We start from the raw sequence: 23,662 nt of genomic DNA on the forward strand, positions 1-23,662 counted from the left end.
ACCTCATCCATAATCTACAAGACACAAAAATATCACCAAATAAGAGTGCACTAATGTAGATGTGGGGAAACTCTGCTTCTCTGTGACAAACAGAGCAAGGTCAAGTGCAGAGGTAAAGCTTTAGTCATTCTCATAAGGAGAGATACCCTCCCAACCTGTTTTAAGGCACTCGTTAGAAAGACTTGGATTGGAGGATAAGTTCTGCCACAATATTCTACTCCAACTGAACAACAGCAAACATTAACAAAAAGGTTATAGTGGAAGCAAAGCTGGAAGAATACTTGACAGTGAATGGTCTCATACATGAAGAATGACCTCATCAATTGAATGGCTCTGTTTGAATTGGATGATGGGAAAGGAGTATCTGGACTTTACTGCCTTTCTCAACTTTTCTTCTGTAATCCTTGAAAGTTCAGCTAGAAACAATTACCTAACTTTCCTTTTATGCCAGTTGTTCTTCCTATGGGAGAAGAAGAGGCATATACTGAAATTGAAGAACTTCTTTTGAACTCTAATGTGAGCATACAGCTTCATTAGAGAGTTGGGGCAGGACAGTCTGGAGAGGAGAAGGCTCCAAGGAGACATTATTGTAGTCTTCCAGTATCTGAAGTGGGTTACAAGAAAGCTGAGAAGGGACTTTTTAGAGTGTCAGGTAGTGATAGGACTGGGGGGAATGGAGCAAAACTAGAAGTGGGTAGATTCAGATTGGATATTAGGATGAAGTTCTTCACCATGAGGGTGGTGAGACACTGGAACAGGTTACATAGGGAGGTGGTGGAAGCCTCATCCTTGCAAGTTTTTAAGGCCATGCTGGATGTGGCTCTGGGCAACTTGTTGTAGTGTGAAGTGTCCCTGCCCATGGCATAGGGGTTGGAGCCAGATGATCCTTGAGGCCCCTTCCAGCTCTGATGATTCTGTGATTCTCTACACCCCACTGTTAATGGAGGTATTTCTTCTTTCTTTCAGATCTTCACAGACTGGTAGCCATTTTCTGTGTTTTCCAATCTCCTTTCCTGACCTGTAGGAGAGCCCTGCAGAGGGACCTGGACAGGCTGGATGGGTGGGCAGAGGCCAATGGGATGAGATTTAACAAGGCCAAGTGCAGGGTGCTGCACTTTGGCCACAACAACCCCAAGCAGCGCTACAGGCTGGGGACAGAGTGGCTGGAAAGGAGCCAGGAGGAAAGGGACCTGGGGGTACTGATAGATAGTAGCTGAAGATGAGCCAGCAGTGTGCCCAGGTGGGCAAGAGAGCCAATGGCATCCTGGCCTGCATCAGGAACAGTGTGGCCAGCAGGACAAGGGAGGTTATTCTTCCCCTGTACTCAGCACTGCTCAGGCCACACCTTGAGTACTGTGTCCAGTTCTGGGCCCCTCAATTCAAGAGAGATGTTGAGGTGCTGGAACATGTCCAGAGAAGGGCAACAAAGCTGGTGAGGGGCCTGGAGCACAAACCCTATGAGGAGAGGCTGAGGGAGCTGGGGTTGTTTAGCCTGGAGAAGAGGAGGCTCAGGGGGGACCTCATTGCTGTCTACAACTACCTGAAGGGACATTGTAGCCAGGTGGGGGTTGGTCTCTTCTCCCAGGCAACCAGCAACAGAACAAGGGGACACAGTCTCAAGCTGTGCCACGGGAGGTCTAGGCTGGATTTTAGGAGGAAGCTCTTCCCAGAGAGAGTGATTGGCATTGGAATGGGCTGCCCAGGGAGGTGGTGGAGTCACCGTCCCTGGAGGTGTTCAAGCAAAGCCTGGATGAGGCATTTGGTGCCATGGTCTAGATGATTGGCTAGGGCTGGGTGCTAGGCTGGACTGGGTGATCTTGGAGGTCTGTTCCAACCTGGTTGATTCTATGATTCTGCCGGGAAGAAAACAGGAAACCTGTTCACATGGGATAGGAAAAACGCTGAAGCAATGTCCCAGGTTGAGGCTAGAGGGTTAAAAAAAAACAATTCTGGGGACTACAAGATTGTTATTCAGTCCCATAATTGTGCTGTCTCTTTATAGACTCACAACAAGGTCAGTTCGTCCTCCTTTCCTCCTCCTCCTGCCCTGTGTGTATGGGGAACATGTAAGCAGGAGGCCTCCAGAGGCTTGCTTAGGCCTCTTCAGGTGGTAGAGGCATTGGCGGGGGCGGGAATGGAGCAGTGGGGCCTGTTAGTGGCTTCTTTGCCTCAGTCTTCTCTGACAAGAGCTCTAACCACACCAGCCAAGTTGAAAAAGGTAAAAGGAGGAACTGGGGGAATGAAAAACCTTACGTAAAGGTCTGTAAGTGAAGATCAACCAAAGAATCTGAAGGTGGCACAAGTTTGTGGCACCTGGCAAGACCCATCCCTGTGCCCTGAAGGAACTGGCAGATTTTCCATTACATCTGAAAATCTATGGCAGTCTGGTGATGGGAAAGGGCAAACCTAAGCCTCAGTTTCAAAAAGTGAAGAAAGGCAGAGCTGAGGAGCTACAGACCAGTCACTCTCACCTCGCTGCCTGGCAGGACCGCGGAACAGATGCTCCTGCAGGCAGATTGGTGTCAGTTCTCTGGTAGAACTGTGTAGAAATTACTTTCCCAGGCCACGTGGAAAATGTAAGTTTTCAAAGCAATCTGTCAGCATTCTGAATTTAGCATCCAGACTGAAAAACATGACAGCAAGCTCCTAATAAAGCTCCAGAGCTCAAGCAAATTGCTGGCTTCCAGAGGTTTCAGAGAGGATGCATACATAATAAAGCAGAAAGTAAACTGTTACAGATGCTTATTGTGACCATAAGACATTCCTGATATTGGAAATAAGGTGCCAGGTGTGATTTCATGACAGGTTGGAGGCAATCGTACAGGAAGGACATAGACCTGATGGAGCAGGTCAGGAGAATGGCCACAAACATAGTCAGGGGGCTGGAACACCTCTGCTGCGAGGACAGGATGAGGGTTGTTCAGATTGGCGAGAGGGCAGACCTAAGAGCAACCTGCCAGTACCTGAAGGGGGCTACAAGAAGGATGGGGAGAGACTATTTACAGAGGCCTGCAGTGATAGGATGTGTGGCAATGGTTCAAACTAGAGGAGGTTTAGACTGGATGTTAAGAACAAGTTCTTTACCATGAGAGTGGTGGAATACTGCACCAGATTGTCCAGGGAGGTGGACATGGGTCCCCATCCCTGGATACATTCAAAGTGAGGCTTGACAGGACTCTGGGCAGCCTGATCTAGTTGAAAGTGCCCCTGCTGACTGCAGAGAGATTTGGAGCGGATGACCTTTTGTGCTAGTTTGAAGCTAGCTAGAATGCTTTGGTGAGAAGCATTAGATCACAGGCTGTGAAAAGAAAAACAGAATGATGTCTACTTCACTCACAGGCTTGCTGAGCGGTATAAGAACAAGAATCCAAACATAGATAAGGTACTTCTTCTGTGGGAACTGACTGAGCTGTGTTTCTCTCTCTCTAGCCTCTCTGCCGTTTCTCTGGTTAATCCACTTTGCTTCCTCCACTCTTCATTGGAACTGGGGTAAGGTAGAAGGGAGGTTGAAAGCCCCTCCTGGGAACTCAGTTTTCTGGGAGGGATGTTGTGTTTCTGTATTACCTTGTACCTTGCATATTTCTGTATATATTGTATATTTCTGTGTATACTGTAAATATCTGCATGTGTATTCTGCTAAGCTGTAAATAATAAGCTTCATTCAAATTTCCAGAGCTGGCTGAGCCCAATCTGGGTTGATTTCCAAAGTGTGTGTGTGGGAGGGTGTGGGTAACACCCAAACCATCACACCTGTGGAGGCCCCTTTCAACCCAGACTGTTCTATGATTCTGAGTAACAATGGATTGCACCTCAGCAGCAGGCACACAGTGGGCCTCATCTTAGACAACTGAAACAAAGAGCAAGGAGAAGGTAGGAAATGGGTTTCATGTTCCTATGTGTGAGCCACGTTGACAGATTATGCAAAATCATGCAGGCAAATGCTCCTTAATCTTGGAGTAACCAAAACATGAAGAAACTGACGGCTGATGCAATACAACAAGAAACCTTAGAGGCAGAGTTTTTTGGGGTTTGGTTTTTTTTTTCCCTCTCCATAATATTTTGGTGGGAGAGCAAAATCCATACATTGGAATAGCTTTGCTGTGTTAGTTGTGCTGCAGTATCTAACACTGAGAAGTAAGAAGAGGCTAAAGTGAATACAGTAAATTAATCAGAAAGCGAAGGGGCACGAATGTATAAAATCCAGGCTCAGCATAATGGGTAGTCCAGGGCAAAAAGAGGATGGTATAAGCTTCTTAAAATCCCTGGATTACAAAATAAACTTTTTTTCTTCTTTCCTTTTTTTTTCCTTCTTTTTTTCTTTCTTCTCCCCCTTCCCCCTCCCTTTAAAAAATGCTGATTCACAAAAGCAAGAGCATAGGAAAAAAAATCTCTTCTATAATTTAAAATTATCTTCTGTGCTATTTGACAATTTCAACTAACTCCTGCAACCTCTTTATAAACCCCCCTGACTGAAACAGATGGATGTGTAATTCAAATAATGAGCTGGATCCTTTCCCTGTAGCAGTCAATTATACAGGTTGTTTTTTTTTCCCCCTGTGTAGTATTCAAGAGACTAAGATCTTTCTCTATATATAGATCACCTGAAATGACCTTGCTTATGCAGTATCAGAGCCAAAATGGAACAGCAGGGTATGTATCTTGCTGCATTTTTAAAAGCTCAGACTGAGAGTTTGAGAACTGTTTTATCTGACAACATTTGCACTTAAACTGCTCCCAGTACTTATCGTTCTGATCTTTCCATGTGATACTTTCTTGTAGGTGAACTGCCCAGAGATAGTTGCTGCCTGAACAGGAATGTTACCATGCAAATTTTGGGCTCCCCAATTCAAGAGAGACAGGGACCTGCTGGAAAGAGTTCAGCAGAGACCCATGAGGATGACTGGGGACTTGAGCATCTACCCTATGAGAGAGAGACTGAGAGCCCTGGGGCTGTTTAGTCTAGAGAAGAGAAGACTGAGAGGACATATGACTGATGTCTATCAATATCTGAGAGGTGGCTGGGGCCAATCTCTTTTTGATGGTCAGCAGCAATAAGATGAGGGACAATGAATACAATCTGGAACATAGAAGGTTTCACCTCAACATGAGGAGAACCTTCTTCACAGCCAAGGTGACAGAGCACTGAGGCAAGCTGCCCAGAAAGATTGCAGAGTCTCCTTCTCTGGAGGCTTTAAAAACTTGCCTGGATGCATTCCTGTGTGAACTGCCCTGGGGGATTCTGCTTGGCAAGGGGTTTGGACTGGGGATCCCTTCCAGCCTCTAAAGTTCTGTGTTTCTGTGAATAGCATACAAAGAACCCTTACCAGTGTTGCATTTTGCAGAGAGGGAAATAATGGCAGTGAGGGAATACAGCCTCATTTCATTAACAATAAATGACAGCCTGTAAATGGTGAGAACTCTGTGGTGAAGATTTAATTTGCATCCAGCACTGAATGTGATAGCATCTGAGGACCTGTCAAATGGTGTGTGTGCAGTGTTCAGCAAAGGTATTAGACAGGAACTTCCCTCCTCTGCTCTTGTCAACATGCATTCTGGACCAGGTAATACTTTAAGAAGCTTTGCTTGTAAAAACCTTTGACAGAATGCTGAGGAAATTTCCTTGGGTCCATAGTAAGGTATCAATGACAAAACTAGTGAACTGTGTTGTAGGATTTGGATACCTCATTAGCAAGTGAAGCAAACTTGCTAAGACTGGATAGGGGCCTCAGTGCTGTTCATACATATTAAACTCACCAGGAATCATCAAGAAAATAGAACTGCTGCTTCCCTTCGGCATTGCAAAGCTCTGTCAGGGGTGCAATTTCTGTAGCTTGTAGGGTAAAACCTAGAAAGCCTCCTAAGGCTGTGCAGTGGGCTGGATCTGCTGGTGAAACAGTTTGCCTAGTGCTCAAAATAAAAAAACCTCATGCCCATTGCAGAGCCCCTCAAGGATGAGAGGAAACAGCCTCAAGTTGTGCTAGGGGAGGTTTAGATGTCAGGGGCTGGAAGGAACCTCAAAAGCTTATCCAGTCCAACTTCCCCTGCCAGAGCAGGATCACCTATATCAGATCACACAGGAACACATCCATGCAGATCTTGAATATCTCCAGGGAGGGAGACTCCACAACCCTTCGAGGCAACCTGTTCCAGTGCTCAGTCACCCTCACAGGTTAAAAAGCCCTCCTCATGTTTAAATGAAACTTCTTATGCCTCAGCTTCCACCCATTGCCCCTTGTCCTGTCACTGTGCTTCATTGAATAGAGCCTGGCTCCATCCTCCTGTCACTCATGCTTTACATCTTTATAGACATGAATGAGGCCTCCCTTCAGGCTCCTCTCCAGGCTCAAGAGCCTCAGATCTCTCAGTCTCCCCTTGTAAGAGAGATATTCACATTTGTGCCTCTGTGCTGGACTTTCTCAAGCAGTTCTATGTCCCTCTTGAACTGAGGGGCCCAGAACTGGACACAAATCTCCAGACATGGCCTTACCAGGGCAGAGTAGAGGAGCAGGAGTACCTCTCTTGACCTACTAGTCATGGTCCTTCTACTTCAGAAGGGCATTTTCCCTCCTGGCCACCAGAGCACATTGATGGCTTATGGTCAACCTCCCATCAACTAGGACCCCCAGATCCTTTTCCCCTTCCAACAGGTAAGTCTCCAACCTATACTGATAGCTGGGGTTGTTCTTTCCCAAGAAAGGTTGTTGATTTTCCTCTCCCAGATGCAAGACTCTACACTTGCCCTTGTTGAATTTCATTAAATTTCTCCAGCCCAGTCTTCCAGCCTGTCCAAATCTCCAAGGTGGCATCACCATCCCCAGAGGTGTTAGAAGTATGTGTAGATGTGGCACTAATGGGCATATTTTAGTGGGCATGGTAGTGTTGGACTTGATGATATTTGAGGTCTTTTTCAACCTTAGTGATTCTGTGAAGGAGCACAGTCATTTCTGTTCTCTTGTGCCTGACCTCTTAGTATGTGAACGTAAGCATTAACTGTATGTGTCTGCAGTCAGAATGATGTGAAATTGAAGGAGGGGGAGCTGAGACATGGGTCTGCAATTAAAACCAGCTTTAAATAGCTCCTTTTGCAAAGAAATGGGACAAAGTGAGGTGGAATTAATCATCTTGTGAGTTTACATCTTTGTTTTTCTTCAGAAAGATACATGGAAAGTCTCTAGAATTCCTGCCTCATGTGATAACCATGAAATAACTGTTCAGATCACTTTCATACATGTTCAAGGGAGGATTTACTATAAATGGGAGAACAGAAGTATGACAAGTAGCATGGGAAATGTTTATACTCTCTTTTGGAATGAGGGGCATCACTTTCATTTTTGGCTTTACTTTTCCATTGCTTTACATTTCCTCTTGTTCTCCTAATATTTTTATATCTTCCAGGGCAATTACTGCTTCTAGAGCATTTTAAGTGTTCCAATTCAATGGGGTTGTGCTTCTCACTTCTTGGAGTGAGACCCAGGATATCTTAGAGCATTAAGAAATGGAAAACCAATCAGTATTTACCTTTGGATTTCTATCCCTTCTTACTCTTCCTGTCTGGAGAAGGATGGCTTCAGATCCTAGAACTATACTGCACTAGAAAGGCTCTCCATTGTAAGTAGTAGACGTGATCTACTGAAAATCACTTGAAGGAGATTTCTTCCACTCATCCCTCCACAGTGTCTGCTGTGGAGATGAGCAAGAAGTTTAATGTAGGAGAAAACAGGGAACTTGGTACATGCAAGGGGGTGTAAAAAGATGAGAGTTTGGAATGCCTCATCAGGAAGACACAAATTCATGCTCCTCATAGTCTTGAAGTACTTGTTCTGAAGAGTGGATTAACTGAGCACTAACTATCTGCTCTTAGCACTTATGGCAGCCAGTGGGAAAAATTAAACTTTGACTGTGATGTCTAATTTGGTCTGCATCAAAGTGGGCTACAACTTATTTCTGCTCTCTTTGGGTTCTGACAACCTGTTTATGTTTCCTAGAGAAGATAGACTTATCTACAGCATGAATCTTCTATAATCTCTACTGAAAGGAGACATTTATGCAGCAAGTATGTGAAGTGGAATCTAAGTGACTCACAGAATCAATCCAATTGCAAAAGATAGTAGAGATCATCAAGTCCAACCTATCACCCAACATTATCCCATCAACTAAATCATGGCACCAAGTGCCGCATCCAGTCTCTTTTTAAACACTTCCAGGGATGAGGATTCCACCACCTCTGTATTATAGATGTATTGCAAACTCTGTGTGTATCCATTTATCCAGAAATCCCGTGCCTAGAATAACTTAAACCTTGTTCACTTGCCATGAGGCTGAAACTGATTAAATACAAAGTGACAAAAGAATTCAATTTCTTCTTTTTAACCAACTTTTTTGAGAAGAATATAGTGTTGCAGGAGATGTACTAAATGAATGCATTCCCCATTTGATCAGCTGTGGAGCTTGCTTTCAGTTATTTGCATAGAATTGTCATGACCTCAAGGATCATCCACATCCAGTTCCAACCCCCCTGCCATGGGCAGGGACACCTCACACTAAGTCAGGTTGCCCAGAGCTGCATCCAGCCTGGCCTTAAAGACCTCCAGAGATAGAGCTTTTGCCACCTCCCTTGGCAACTGTTTCCAGTGTCTCACCACCCCCACGGTGAAGAACTTCTTTCCAAATCCAATCTGAATCTACCCACTTCTAGTTTCAGAGTCTCTGCTAATGCTCTGTGTTTCTCATGTGCTTATGGTGACATTTTCAGGTTCCTCTTAGTTTGAATGTGATGCATACCACAGCCAATGGTATGACACTTGATGATGTGCCACTCTCCTCTTGCAGTCGTACCACATAAATAGGACAACACATATGGATGGATGTTGTTGCCTTATGATAAGGTCTTTCGACTAACAACAGCAGCAGGTAAAACAAGAGTTTCATTGTCATAAGTGCTCATGCTCATTTATAGAAGGTGGTGGACCCTCAGGAAATTCTCTGATGATCCAAAACTGGAGAGGGGTGTGATGTTGTTGACACCAGTCAGGCTGTGCTCCCATCCAACCAGATCTGGACAGACTGAGTGTTGGATGAATGCTAACCGTGTGAAATTCAATAAGGATGACTGCAGAGTCTTTCATCTGGGGAGGAACAGCATCAGGCACCAGTACAGGTTAGGGGCTGTCCTGCTGGAAAGCAGGTCCATGGAGAAAGACCTTGGAGTCCTGGTGGACAGCAAGTTCTGCATGGGGCCAGCAATGTGCCCTTGTGGCCAAGAGAGCCAATGGCATACTGAGGTGCATTCAGAGAAGTGTCGCCAGCAGGTCTAGGGAAGTTCTTCTCCCCCTCTGCTCTGCCCTACTGAGACCACACCTGGAATACTGTGTCCAGTTTGGGGGTCTCTGATTAAAGAGAGCCTGGGACCTGCTGGAGAGAGTTCAGTGGAGAGCCATGAGATTGACTGAGGAACTTGAGCATCTCCCCTGTGAGAGAGAGACTGAGAGCCCTGGGGCTGTTTAGTTTGGAGAAGAGAAGGCTGAGAGGAGATTTGACCAATGTATATCAACATCTGAGGGGTGAGTGTCAAGTGGCTGGGGCCAATCTCTTTTTGGTGGTCAGCAGCAATAAGGCAAGGAGCAAGGGCTGCAAACTGGAACATAGGTTTCACCTCATCATGAGGAGAAATTTCTTTACAGTGAGGGTGACAGAGCATGGGAACAGGCTGCCCAAAGAGGTTGTGGAGTCTCCTTCTCTGGAGACTTTCAAGACCTACCTGGTTGTATTCCTATGCAGACTACCCTGGCGGATCCTGCTTTGGCAGGGGAGTTGGAGTCTATGATCTCTGGAGGTCCCTTCCAACCTCTACAGTTCTGTGATTCTGTAACTGAGGGGACTGTTGGGGACTGAGCTATCTGAATGTTGGATAAATCACAGTTCTTGAATGTTCCATACCTTTCAGCATCTTTGTGGCTCCACAATGGACTCTTTCAAGGAGTTCCCTGAGGCTTTTCTTGAACTGGGGGACCCAGGACTGGACACAGTACTGCAGATGCAGCCTCACCAGGGCAGAGTAGAGGGGGAGGAGAACCTCTCTTGATGTACTAACCACAGCCCTTCTAATACACCCCAGAATGGCAGTGGCCTTCCTGGCCACAAGAGCACACTGCTGGCTCACTATTTTTGGGACCCTACCTATATCCTGTTGGGGGGACAATGCAGGGTTCCTTTGATTCTGAGGTTTTTGTGCTGAGCATTCCTGTCCCTGTTCCAGTCTCAGGGAGGTCACAGAGTGTTTCCATATGTCTATTTCTCCAACTCCTTAATGTTCCTTAGCAAATCCACTTCTCTTAGCTCTACCACCAAGCTAAGCAAGTAGCTAGCCCACCTGCTCACATCTCACACAGGTGTCCCTAATTCCAACTGCTTTCAGGTGGGGACCGTGGCGCTCCCTGCAGAGCACTGGCCAGCTGTTTGCTCTTAAATTGATGCGTCCCCTGCAGCAAGTTCAGAGGAGGGTGTGTCCTTGCTCGAGTCAACACCCTGGTTAAGCTTCCCTGCTCCTGCTGCTTTTTGACCTAGCGCACAGACCTTAGCAATGCTGCTTCTGAGGTGTTGCCTTGACCACTCCTAAAGGGGTGACCAAAACTTTGACCGAATTTTGTAGTGACTTTCTGGTACCTGTTGAGGAGAGAAAGATAAAGATAGCGACACGAAGCTGGTCGATACAAGGTATGTGTCTCAGCCCTACACAGTGTAAACGACTCTGCAGAGTCAAAGCACAGCCTTGGCTTCTTCTGGCCCAGGGCTGTGACTTGAATGTGGATCTCTCTTGCTTTGAAGCACAGCACAAATTTGACAGCAGAAATGGAGTTCATGCTGCCTTCAAGAAAACTGGTGATTCTCAAACTGTGTCAGAGGGGCAACGTGTCTTTAAAAAGAAGCATGGATTATGTCTGACTCTATCATCAGTCCACCCAGCCTGCATGTGTCCTCTGCTCTTTATGGCTGAAAATCAGAAGAGTCTGGATTCCTCTCACTTCTTGGGTGGAAGGTAAGATGCCTTCAGTTCTGATGGTGACCTGTGGCATCATTCATTTCTATTTGCCATGTTAGTTTATCTTGTGCTTTTGTGCCAGTTCCTTCAGATTCCCTTTGAAGCTGTGGTACTTTTTGGCTCTGCTTGTATGAATGAATTAAACTCCTTAGAGCAGTAACTATCGATGTGCTCTTAAAAATAGGGTGGCTACATTCTAGGTGACTATTTGAAATGGTTCTTGGAAGGTTTAATTCATTGTGCTAATTTAAGGGTGATTGGAATATTCTAATGAGAGAAATTAGATTGTTGGTTGTAAAGAGATAATAATGATAAAGACTATATCATTCATTGGTTTGCTGAAAGAGATAAAAAGCCAAAGTATAAACAACTCTTCCCTCTTTGCTTCTGAGCACTGCATCTTTTTGCTTCTCTCTCTAGTCTCTTCCACTAACCTTGGCTAAGAGATCAGGTGTAAGCCTTGCTGATTGTTTTTAGTCTTGGGAGAGAGAGGGTGGCATTGTAGATCCCTTCTGGGCTTTCTTTGAGAGGAAAGTTTGGATTTCTGTATTGTTTCTAAATTGTATATAGTTGTGAATGCTTGTAAATATGTTGTGCATATATGCTTGTAAATTTAGCTTTGGTGTAGTTATAGCTTCATCTTACTGCCAAGCCATCTGAGCTAGTCTGGTAAACTTCAGCTGGGGGGGAGGGTGAGAACCTAACCCATTGCATTTGTAAAGAACCCCAGTTTAGTGGAATTTTAAGTGTACAGATGAGGGAAGAGTAGAATAGGATCATAGAATCACAGAGTGGTCTGAGTTGGAAGGGAACTCCCAAAGTCGTCTAGTCCAGCCCCCCTCTGCAGTCAGCAGGGACATCCTCAACTAGATTAGGCTGCCCAGAGACCTACCAAACCTCACCTTGAACATCTCCAGGGATAGGGACCCAGCCACCTCCCTGGGCAACCTGTTGCAGTGTTCCACCACCCTCATAGTAAAGAACTTGTTCCTAACATCCAATCTAAATCTGAAGCTATTGCCCTTGGTCCTAACACTACAGGCTTTTGTAAATAGGCTCCCTTCATCCTTTGTAGCCTTCTTAGCATGTCTTACCCTGGCTTGTTAAAGGCAACAGGCTCATGAAGTCAAGCTGTCTGTCTGTCTTTTGAGCTACCTATTCATCACCTAACAGTTTTTGAACTCAGAGTGATTTCAAATAACTCTGGAAAAAAGTCTGAAAACTAAAGTAAATCTCGAAGTGAATTAAGCTCCTAGAAGTTGTGAGAACGTCAGCACAGGGGAAGACCAAGTAAGAACTCTCCCTGAAGATGAGTTCAGCTGCATTACTCTGTTTAAGGATGATTCGGTGGCAAAAGAGTGCAAATGCAGCTGTTAACGAGCCATGATTCCTGCTGTCTCTTTCCTAGTAGAGGTTTCAAATGAGGACAGAAGGAGCTGCAATTACTGTAATGAGGTAAGCACCAGGTAAAGAGATTGGGATAAAAGGTTGGAAATCTACTGCTGCTCCTGGGGCAAATTATCTCCCTGCTCTTTAGACTCTTTTTTCTTTTATAAGAAGTGGATCGTTTCTGTGACTTGTTTCTGTCAGAGTTTCACAATTTGAGGTGTCAGGTTTTTAGCTGCCAGTGTCTATTTCACTCATCAGAGTTTTCAAGCAGACATTTTGTCCTGTTTTTCCTGACTGATAGCTCGAATATATCCACAGCTGTGAACAAGGGGAAACATTTGTATGATACCATGGCATAATAATCAGTGCAACCCTGGACTGCATGCAGCTGCTGTCACAATTCTTAGCTGTAAACAAATGACACTGTTTCTTGAGGACACAAGATGGTGTCTTAAGTTGTTTTTGTTTGTTGCTTTAAAGCAAATCGTTGAGAAGCAGCAAGGTGTTTTTGAGTGTAAAGTGGACATGCTGCAGGTAATGCAGTAAATGAATGAGAATGGAAATAAATAAAGGTGTTCAATCTGGTTTATAAAAGAGCAGAAACTAATGGTTTTAAATCCATTCAGTAGGGAATTTCCTCAGGCTAAAGAAAAAATACAGAAAGAAGCACAGGAGCAAATATTGCAGAATATACAAAAGGACAGCTGCTAAATAATTACTAATAACGTTGTTATTAGTAATTATTCATAGTTACAATAATGTAGCACTAATGAGTCCTTACTAGGAGTGGGACCTAAGGTTCTACATCATGTTGAATCACAGGGAATGAAGTCTGTTTCAGTGGAAGTGGAAAGCAGCACAGGGATGCTGAGGGTATGTGAGGTAGGAACCCCAGCAAACCCCAGGAGTGACTGAACAATGTGCAAGGAGACTCCAGACACACAAGTGCCCAAGTGCTGGTTGATTCTGCAGTGCTGCCTCCTGCAGCCACCATGCCTGGCAACTGGGAAGCTACAGAACTGCGCTGCCTTTTCTGCTTTGATATTTTAGGTCATCTCTGGTTTAATTTTATGATGGTGAACAAAGATAGTTGCAAAGGGCAACAGCAAGTTCTAGAGGATGAAGGGCTACTTATTTACTGTTTCTTCGCTGTATGCAGGGGAAATCAGACAGTCATCCTCTTGGAGTTATAACAAGGGAATATGACTGTGAAGTGCACAAAGATTTGCAAGCATTGTCTGCCTTCAGATATAGAAAAGGGTGATCTCAGTCTTATCAACTCACCCATTTTTCCAAATGAGGTTGAAGAGCTGATTGTCTGGATAGAAAGAGCTTTGAGTCATGATGGTTATACTTGATATACCTCTCTGATTTCTGTAGGTAACACATCACTGTGGAAAAACGCTTGGCTAAGATGGCAAATGTCCACTTTCACATTTTATATTCTGTATTAGTTGTAATTACAGAATCACAGAATTGTCAGGATTGGAAGGCACCTCAAGGATCATCTAGTTCTAACTCCTCTGCCATGGGCAGGGACACTTTCCACTAGATCAGGTTGTCCAGAGCCACAGACAGCCTGGGCTTAGAAATTTTCAGGAAGGAGGCTTCCACCACCTCCCTGGGCAACCTGTCCTCGTGTGTCACCACCCTCATGCTGAAGAACTTCTTTTTAATATCTGATCTGAATCTACCCACTTCTAGTTTTGCTCTCTTCCCCCCAGTCCTACCACTACTTGACACCCTAAAAAGTCTCTCACCAGCTTTCTTGTAGACCTCATTAAGATCTTATTTTCAGGAATACAAATCCATAAAATCCAAGACAATTTTAGTTGTCAGAAAAACTGCTTGTAGTCATGGTCAGAGGCAGCATCTTGTGGTCACTGCCGTTCATTGTCCGCGTGGATCATGGAGAGAAAGCAAGAACTTGGCTGTGCAGTTGTATAACATGAGCAGAGGTTTAGTTCAAGAAATGGCTCAACACCAAACTGCTTTTATAAAGAGCACATATAACAGGGTTTTTTTAAAGCATATGTAACAGTTTCTGTGATGATTAGTAAATATACTTCTCTCCATCTGCTCCGAGGGAATGGTCAGCATGGTATTTTTGGTGCACTTTGCCACTCAAACCCACAGGAGCAGCTGAAAGCTGCGAATCTTGGCTGCCTTTAAGCAATCCACTGGAATTCATGTTGAGTTTTGGAATTATTTATTTTGGTTTTTTTAGCTACCTCAGGCAGCTTGGCCTGGTGTATTGATAGCAGGTTGAAAATTAATTTCTGTTTTCTCATTTCTGAACATGAGAGAGGAAAAAAGAATACAAAGTGCCCTTATGCTTTTATTTTAAAAGATTGCATTTAAAAGAAGTTGAAAAAACAAGAACAAGATAGATTTCAGCTCCTAGATAATGTGTCAAAATAATGCAAGCTGTGGCCAAAAATATTGGGCTGCTAGGATTTCTGTCTCTGTTTAGCAAGGGCAATCTTCCCACCCACACAATGAAATTTTGTGTATTTTAAACGACTTTGCAGCTGCTGTCATCATGAGGATCACTTACTTGCTATTCAAAATCAGATTTGCTGATAACCACATTGAAAGAGGAGGGGCAGTGCTAGACTCCTGGGGGAGACTAAGGAGAAGGAAAGGAATTGGGCTTCTCCCTCCCCTTCACACTCACACGCTGAATGGCTTGAATTTCTTCGTAACTTAACCCAGTGGGATGCAGCCATGGACTGGGCTTGGGGCTCAGACTGGCTGCTTTTCTTTCCAGCACCTGCTCTGCCCAAGAAGATACTTCTCTTTTCATTATCACCAGATAGTAAGATTAGAATGGCATGACAGCTGGATTTATTTAGTGGGCATTTGTGGCCCAGGTTCTGATTTGAAACACAAACAGAATCTGAGCACAGGCTATTGAGTTTGCCTGATCTTGACTCTGATTTGATGACTTAGCTTGGCTTTGGTGAATGGTTTGTTAAACTACAAGCCTCTTGCGCTGAGGTCTTAATTTGTAAGCCCACACCTTTGAAAGAAATTAGTGAATGGAATTGCCCTCCTCTAGTTGAGGATGCCCCTGTTTTCTGCAGAGGGGTTTGGACTAGATGACCTTTGGAGGTCCCTTCCAACCTAGAGCATTCTATGATAACACAAGGAATGTGATGTGTATCTGTCTTAAGCCTTACAAAATATTGCAGGTGATCTCCTTAGTGGGAGAAGAATCTGCCACACAGAAAAGTAGAAGAATTTTGGGCAGTAAACCAGCAACACAATAAGGCAACTTCTACCAGATTTCAAGTTGTGAATTCATGGAATCACAGAGTGGTCAAGGTTGGAAGGGACCTCAAGGATCATCTAGTTCCAACCCTCCTGCCATGGGCAGGGGCACTTCACACTAGGTCAGGTTGACCAGAGTCACATACAGCCTGGCCTTAAAAACATCCAGCAATACTGATTCCACCTCCTCCCTGGACAACATATTCCAATGTCTTACCACTTTCGTGGTGAAGAACTTCTTCCTAAGGTCTAATGTAAATCTACCCTCCTTCAGCTTGGATCCATCCCCCTTAGTCTTGTCACTACCCGACACCCTAAAAAGTCACAGAATGCAGTAGAATCTTTAGAATAAATTAACAGATGGTAATTAAGAGAGTCTTATCAAGTCTGTTTGCTGCCTTATGTCAAAGACACACATGAGTGCAATCCAGCTATGAATCATGCCATGCTATTCCAGGAGTGCATTTTCTATTCTCACTGATGAATTAAGATATTGTCTCTGTTCTAAAACTAGATGAATGTGTCAGCTCTGTCTTTGTCACTGCATGGCTCAGCTGTAGATCTCATGTGTTTGAGCATTTCTCTGTAGCAGACAGTTGTAGTCTAGGATCACATTGACAGAAACATATGTGGAATATGTTAATGTCAGCCATTAAAACCCTCAGTCAGAGTTTTCTGGCAGACACAGAAAAAAGTTGTTGCAGGCTTGCTGCATTCTTCATGGAACTGACTTCCAGTTTTGTACTGGACTAAGAGCACTGAGCGGCACACCACAGCCTGAGGGGAAAAAACAATCCCAACGACTTGGGCTTATAATACCTTTTTGAGATTTATATTGGCATTAAGTAGTTTTTCAGTCATGGCTATTTGTATTTAGAGAATTAAATCCCTCTGTTTGTTCAAACTGCAGAATCACAGAACTTTAGAGGTTGGAAGGGACATCCAGTCCAAACCCCCTGCCAAGCAGGATCCCCTAGGGTAGTCTGAACAGGGATGCATCCAGCTGGGTTTTGAAAGTTTCCAGAGAAGGAGACTCCACAACCTCTCTGGGCAGCCTGCTCCAGGGCTCTGTCACCCTCACTGTAAAGAAGTTTCTTCTTATGTTGAGGTGAAACCACCTACATTCTAGTTTGTAGCCCTTTCTCCTTGTCTTATTACTGCTGAACACCAAAAAGACATTCAAAGAGAGATTTTTCATCCTGAATCATGTGCTAGCTAAATACAGAACCTACTTAAAGCTTTACACCTACACTTGCACCTCCTAATAGTATTTCTGAGAGTCCTAAGGGATAGAGGCCTCTTGACAACCCCAAAAAATCATTAAGTATCATCATTACATAGTGACTTTGCTTTAAAAAAGGACTTTGCATTCCTGCCTCTCACTTAAATGGCCAACACATATTTCTGGTGGCCTTATTTGGTTTGGTAGGGTGATCTTGGCCAATGACATCAACATGATGCTATTTAATCATTTGATCAAGTTAGATCCATCAGGTAACTGAATACAAGCCAAGTACTTTGTGTGAGCTAATGAAGTCTATTTCTTTGTGGAGTGATCCGTAGTATCTGCGAGCAGTTTTGCGCTATGAGACCACACTTGGAATATTGTGTCCAGTTTTGGGCTCCCCAGTTCAGGAGAGACAGGACTCTGGAGAGAGTCTAGCAGAGAGCCACAAGGATGATTAGGGGACTTGAGCATCCCCCCTACAAAGAGAGACTGAGAGCCCTGGGGTTGTTTAGTCTGGAGAAGAGAAGACTGAGAGTGGGGATGACCAACATGTGCAAATATCTGAGGGGTGGGTGTCAAATGAAAGGGGTCAATCTCTTTTCAGTGGTGTATAGTAATAAGACAAAGAGCAACAGCTACAAACTGGACCAGAAGAGGTTTCACCTCAAAGTGAGGACAAACTTCTCTACAATGAGGGTGACATAATCCTTTGGAGCTTGCCCAAAGAGGTTGTGGAGTCTCCTTCTCTGGAGACTTTCCAAACCCACCTAGATTAATTCCTGTGCAGACTACCCTAGGGGATCCTGCTTTGGCAGTGGGGCTGGACTCTACGATCTCTGGAGGTCCCTTTCTACTTCTAAGGTTCTGTGATTCTGTTATGTAGAAATACAAGTGTTCAGCCAGATTAGGAAGCTGGGTGGTTATTACCAGCACACAAGACCAAGTACAGAATAGCTTGCTCTTGAAAACTCAAGGCTGAACCATGGATCAGAAATGCAGAGCTTCCTTCAGAACTGTTTGGTAGAAAGACAGCTGGATTTACATTGTAGGGAAGGTTTTGAGTGCTGCTGCAGAGGAAGGTCACTTGGTGTGTACTTGACTCTTCATTTTCATCCATTCTGCAAATGCAAAAAACTAAGCAAGGATGTTTTTGGGGTACTGGCAGCTGAGCACTGGGGCCGATTTCCCTAAGGCGATCCTGGCGTTGAAGTTAAATGAAACGGGAAGAGGCTGGTAAATGGATGGTACTTCGATTAATGAATGTTATGTATTCTCAGAGTGATAATGAGATGGCAAAGTAACATCTTGAAGTAGAAGGGCTTCTTGGTAAATCAGAAAGGAGAATCTAGGTCTTGCTGTATATTTATCACCAGGTAGCCTGCTGGTAATGCCAGTTACAAAGCAGAACAGACAATGTGGTTTGTTTCTTTTTTTTGGTCTAGAGTATTTGATTGGCTTCCATTTGTGATGAATGGCAGCATTCAGAACTGGGCACCCTTCATATAAACAAACCAGTATGCACTGGTTTAGGCAACTGCTTCAAGGGAAATGTTTATTTTTTTATGTGAGAGGGGAACTCACTGTACTGCAGACAACAGATGGCTTTTAAAAGCTTCGGCCTTCCCCATATTTTTTTAATTAGGATGTCTTTAAACACTTCTACTCAGTCTCCAGACCAGCTATTCAAATAGGAAGAACTTTGAACAGTGTGCCATGTCAGTCATATCAAAACAGAGAAGCAAAAGAAGGCTCCAAGCCAACCAGTTGCTGCTGCAGTTGGTCTGGCAACTGGCTGTTGAGTGAAAATTAATTCAGCAGAGAGGAGGCAGTCCAGGAGATTTCTAGAGTGCATGGAGGACAGCTTCATGACCCAGCTGTTAAGTGAGCCTACTAGGAGTCAAGCTCAGCTTGACCTGCTGCTCTCCAACAGAGAAGGGCTGGTAGGAGATGTGGCAGTGGGAGGCTGCCTGGGGTGTAGTGATCACGAGATAGTGGAGTTTTCAATATGCAGGGAGATAGGGAGGCACTACAACAAAACCTACACCTTGGACTTTCGGAGGGCGAACTTCAATTTGCTTAAGAAACTTATTTCCAAAGTACCCTGGGCAGCAGCCCTTAAAAACAAGGGGGTCCAGGATGGTTGGACCTACTTTAAACAGGAGCTCTTGAAGGCACAGGAGCTGGCAGTTCCTATGTGCTGAAAGATGAGCCGCAGGGGGAGGCGACCAGCCTGGATGAGCAAACAGCTCCTGAAGGAATTGGGGGAAAAAAAGAGGGTGTATCACCTCTGGAAGGAGGGGAAGGCTTCTCCTGACGTGTTTAAGGAGATAGCCAGATTATGCAGGAGAAAAATTAGAGAGGCTAAGGCCCAGCTAGAACTTAGGCTGGCCACTTCCATGAAAGATAACAAAAAGCACTTTTATAAATTTATCAATGCTAAAAGGAAGGGCAAGATGAGCCTCCACTCCTTACTGGACTAGGCAGGGAACACTATAATTGATGATGAAGAAAAGGCTGAGGTCCTGAATGCCTTCTTCACCTCAGTTTTCAACAGCAAGGAGGGAGGAGGAGGCAAGTGGCCTCTTGAACTGGGGGATGGGATCGGGGAGCGGTGTGTTCCCCTGGAAATTCATGAAGAATTAGTTCAGGACCTGCTGAGCCACCTGGACACCCACAAGTCCATGGGACCAGATGGGATCCATCCCAGGGTGCTGAGAGAGCTGGCAGCTGAGCTGGCCAAGCCGCTCTCCATCATTTTCCAGCAGTCCTGGCTCACCGGAGAGGTCCCAGGAGACTGGAAAATGGCCAACGTGGTCCCCATCCACAAGAAGGGTCGGATGGAGGAACCTGGGAACTACAGATCTGTCAGCCTGACCTCAGTGCCAGGGAAACTGATGGAACAGGTTATCTTGGGGGTGATAAGAGCGCACCTAAGGGATGGCAAAGGGCTCAGGTCCAGCCAGCATGGGTTTAGGAAGGGCAGATCCTGCCTTTCTAACCTGATCTCCTTCTATGATCAGGTGACCCGCTTGGTGGATGTGGGGAGGCCTGTGGATGTGGTCTATCTGGACTTCAGCAAGGCCTTTGACACTGTCCCCCACAGCAAACTGCTGGCTAAGTTGTCAGCCCATGGCTTGGATGGCAACACTCTGTGCTGGGTTAGGAACTGGCTGGAGGGCCGGACCCAGAGAGTGGTGGTGAATGGTGCCACATCCAGCTGGCGGCCAGTCACTAGTGGTGTCCCTCAGGGATCTGTGCTGGGCCCCATCCTCTTTAACATCTTCATAGATGACCTGGATGAGGGCATGGAGTCAGTCATCAGCAAGTTTGCAGATGACACCAAGCTGGGGGCAGATGTGACTGAGTTGGAAGGCAGAAGGGCTCTGCAGCGGGACCTTGACCGCCTGGACAGATGGGCAGAGTCCAATGGGATGGCATTCAATAGCTCCAAGTGCAGGGTGCTGCACTTTGGCCACAACAACCCCATGTAGAGATACAGGCTGGGGTCGGAGTGGCTGGAGAGCAGCCAAACAGAGAGGGATCTGGGGGTGCTGATTGATACCCGCCTGAACATGAGCCAGCAGTGTGCCCAGGTGGCCAAGAGAGCCAGTGGCATCCTGGCCTGCATCAGGAATGGTGTGGTCAGCAGGAGCAGGGAGGTCATTCTGCCCCTGTACTCTGCACTGGTTAGACCACACCTTGAGTCCTGTGTTCAGTTCTGGGCCCCCCAGTTTAGGAGGGACACTGAGATGCTTGAGCGTGTCCAGAGAAGGGCGACGAGGCTGGTGAAAGGCCTTGAGCACAGCCCTACAAGGAGAGGCTGAGGGAGCTGGGGTTGTTTAGCCTGGAGAAGAGGAGGCTCAGGGGTGACCTTATTGCTGTCTACAACTACCTGAGGGGTGGTTGTGGCCAGGAGGAGGTTGCTCTCTTCTCTCAGGTGGCCAGCACCAGAACAAGAGGACACAGCCTCAAGCTGCGCCAGGGGAGATTTAGGCTGGAGGTGAGGAGAAAGTTCTTCACTGAGAGAGTCATTGGACACTGGAATGGGCTGCCCGGGGAGGTGGTGGAGTCGCCGTCCCTGGGGCAGTTCAAGGCAAGGTTGGACGTGGCACTTGGTGCCATGGTGTAGCCTTGAGCTCTGTGGTAAAGGGTTGGACTTGTGAGGTCTCTTCCAACCCTGATAATACTGTGGCACTGTGAAAAGAGAAGTTAAAAACAGGGCTGGGGCTCAACTTTCTGTCCACAAGTTCAATCTTGTTTTCGTGCTAAAATTTATTCTGACAATGCAGATTGCTGTTGAGATGCTGTGATATTCTGGACTTACTTTTAAGATAACAGCAATTCTGCATTTTACATGTCTGCAGTGTTAATGTAATTAACTAGCTTTCTTCTGCTTTGCTTTCTGTGTAGTCAGACTACTGTGTCGCTGGATATATGCAGATATTTCTCATGGGTCATGTTTTGAATAGGGGAATATAAATGCATGCACACTGACTCTGAAATGAAATAGAATTTAGTGGACCAAATTTCCCTTTGTCTCACTTCAGAGTGCATATTTATTTTTCTTTTGCAGAAGTCAAGTTAGGTCTTTTATTCCAACAGGGATTTTATTCCAACAGAAGAGTCTGTGCCTATGGCTCTGGTTCAGAAAAGTACATGGTCAAAACTGCCCCTTTTCATCCAAACCTGTCTTTAAGTATCACTGATGCCAACATAGCTTTATCTGGGCCAATGTCTGATCCACTGTTTCTAGCTGAGCAAGAAAAGGAATAATAGGTCACCAGATTGCAATACCTCGTGATGCGTGATCCTCCCGAGGTCTGATGGCTTTGTACACAGCATCACTATCCCAGCACCTGTCTCTTTAGAATCTAAATAGTCACAACTGCACAGAAAGCTGCCATATTTGTGTTCTGGTTCTGAGAGCTAAACATGAGCTTTATTCCTTCATCCTCTGTTTCATTAAGGCGGGATTCAGATTTCATTTAAGTATGGGATACAAGTTTTTTTTAATTGAGTAAAGTTGTCATGAAAGGGAACACCTAGAGCATGACTCAACACAAGACAAGTGCCCAGATGAGGTAAAGTACACAAACAGTATCTACACTTTTATAAATATTCTGATTCCATGGGGCTGAGAATGTAATAGCATCATGGGATATCATAGTACAGGCTGCCCAGAGTGGTGGTGAGGTCTTCATCACTGGAGACATTCAGAACAGGCCTGAATGTGTTCCTGTGTGACCTTCTCTGGGTGAACCTGTCTTGGTAGGAGTTTTGATCTCACAGAACCATAGAACCTTAGAGATTGGAAGAGATTATCCAATCCAAACCCTTTGCCAAGCAGAATCCCCTAGGGTAGTTCACACAGGATTGCATCCAAGCAGGTTTTGAAAGTCTCCAGAGAAGGAGACTGCACGACCTCTTTGGGCAGCCTGTTCCAGTGCTCTGTCACCCTCACTGTAAAGAAGTTCCTCCTCAGTGTTGTGTTTCCAATCAAGGTCAAGATCAGAGTTTGTGTCAACCCAAGAAATCTTAGCAGCTTGGTCTGCCTGCTGGTTGTGTTGGTGTTCCTCAGTAGCTCTGTTCTCAGGCATGTGTGCATCTACGTGCCGCACCTTCACTGGAGTTCTCTCCAGCCATGCATCAATGTCCTGCCATAGATCAGCACACCAAATAGGCTTTCCTTTCCTCTGCCAACCATTCTTCTTCCAGTCCTTCAGCCAACCCCATAGAGCATTGGCTACCATCCATGAGTCAGTGTAGAGGTAAAGGATAGGCCAATTCTCACGTTCAGCCACACCAAGAGCAAGTTGAACAGCTTTTACCTCAGTGAACTGACTGGATTCTCCTTCTCCATCTTTCGTTTCGGTAACTCTCCTGGTTGGACTCCAAACCGCTGACTTCCATCTTCGCTTGTTCCCAACAAGACGACAGGAACCATCTGTGAACAAAGCATAGTTCTTTTCCTGATCAGAGAGATCACCATAGGGAGGAGCTTCCTCAGTACGAGTTATTTTCTCCTCTGGAGGTTTGGAACAGTCTGTGCCTTCTGGCCAGTTGGTGATCACCTCCACCAGACCAGGTCAATCAAGATTACCCATTTGTGCCCGTTGAGTTATCAAAGCCATCCATTTAGACCAGGTTGCATCTGTGGCATGATGCGGTGATGAACCTTTGCCTTTCAATATCCAGTTTAGAACTGGCAGTCTAGGAGCTAAAAGCAATTGTGACTCAGTTCCAATCACTTCAGAAGCTGCTTTCACTCCCTCATAGGCTGCTCGTATCATTTTTTAGCTTTGAGGTGGTGTAATTTGCCTCTGAACCTCTGTAGCTACAACCCCAGAAACCAAGTGGATGACCACATGTCTCATTTAGAGCTCTCTGACAGAGGCTCCAAGTTGGACCATTGTCACTGGCAGCCATGTACAGAATGTTTTTAAAGTCTGGACCAGTTTGAACAGGTCCCAAGCCCACTGCATGGACTACTTTTTGATTTATCTGATCAAAGGCTGCTTGTTGTGCAGGTCCCCACTCAAAATTGTTCCTTTTATGAATCACATCATGCAGAGGTTTGACAATTTGAAACCAGGAATGTGTAGTCTCCACAGCACCCAAGAAAGACAGAGTGTCCTTCTTATTGGTGGGAACTGCCATGGTGGAGACTTTGTTGATCACATCCTGTGGAGTGTGACGGCGACCATCCTGCCACTGCAGTCCCAGAAACTGAATTT

At 45.3% G+C, this 23,662-nt stretch overlaps 2 long non-coding RNA genes across 2 annotated transcripts in view; both read left to right on the forward strand.

Moving 5' to 3' along the window:
* Positions 1 to 3,680: 3,680 nt before the first annotated feature.
* Positions 3,681 to 5,391, forward strand: LOC135180775 (uncharacterized). Its single transcript, XR_010304557.1, has 3 exons — positions 3,681 to 3,870; positions 4,597 to 4,650; positions 4,780 to 5,391. It is a non-coding gene; the product is annotated as an uncharacterized LOC135180775 (long non-coding RNA).
* Positions 5,392 to 10,506: 5,115 nt separating this feature from the next.
* The window catches only part of LOC135180781 (uncharacterized), a 59,412-nt gene continuing 46,256 nt past the window's right edge, over positions 10,507 to 23,662 (forward strand). The window contains exons 1-2 of the long non-coding RNA XR_010304559.1: positions 10,507 to 10,713; positions 10,825 to 11,035. This is a non-coding gene — a long non-coding RNA (uncharacterized LOC135180781). The remainder of the gene's footprint in view (positions 10,714 to 10,824; positions 11,036 to 23,662) is intronic.

The sequence above is a fragment of the Pogoniulus pusillus genome, chromosome 1, assembly GCF_015220805.1.
Source record: "Pogoniulus pusillus isolate bPogPus1 chromosome 1, bPogPus1.pri, whole genome shotgun sequence".
Taxonomy (NCBI): Eukaryota; Metazoa; Chordata; class Aves; order Piciformes; family Lybiidae; genus Pogoniulus; species Pogoniulus pusillus.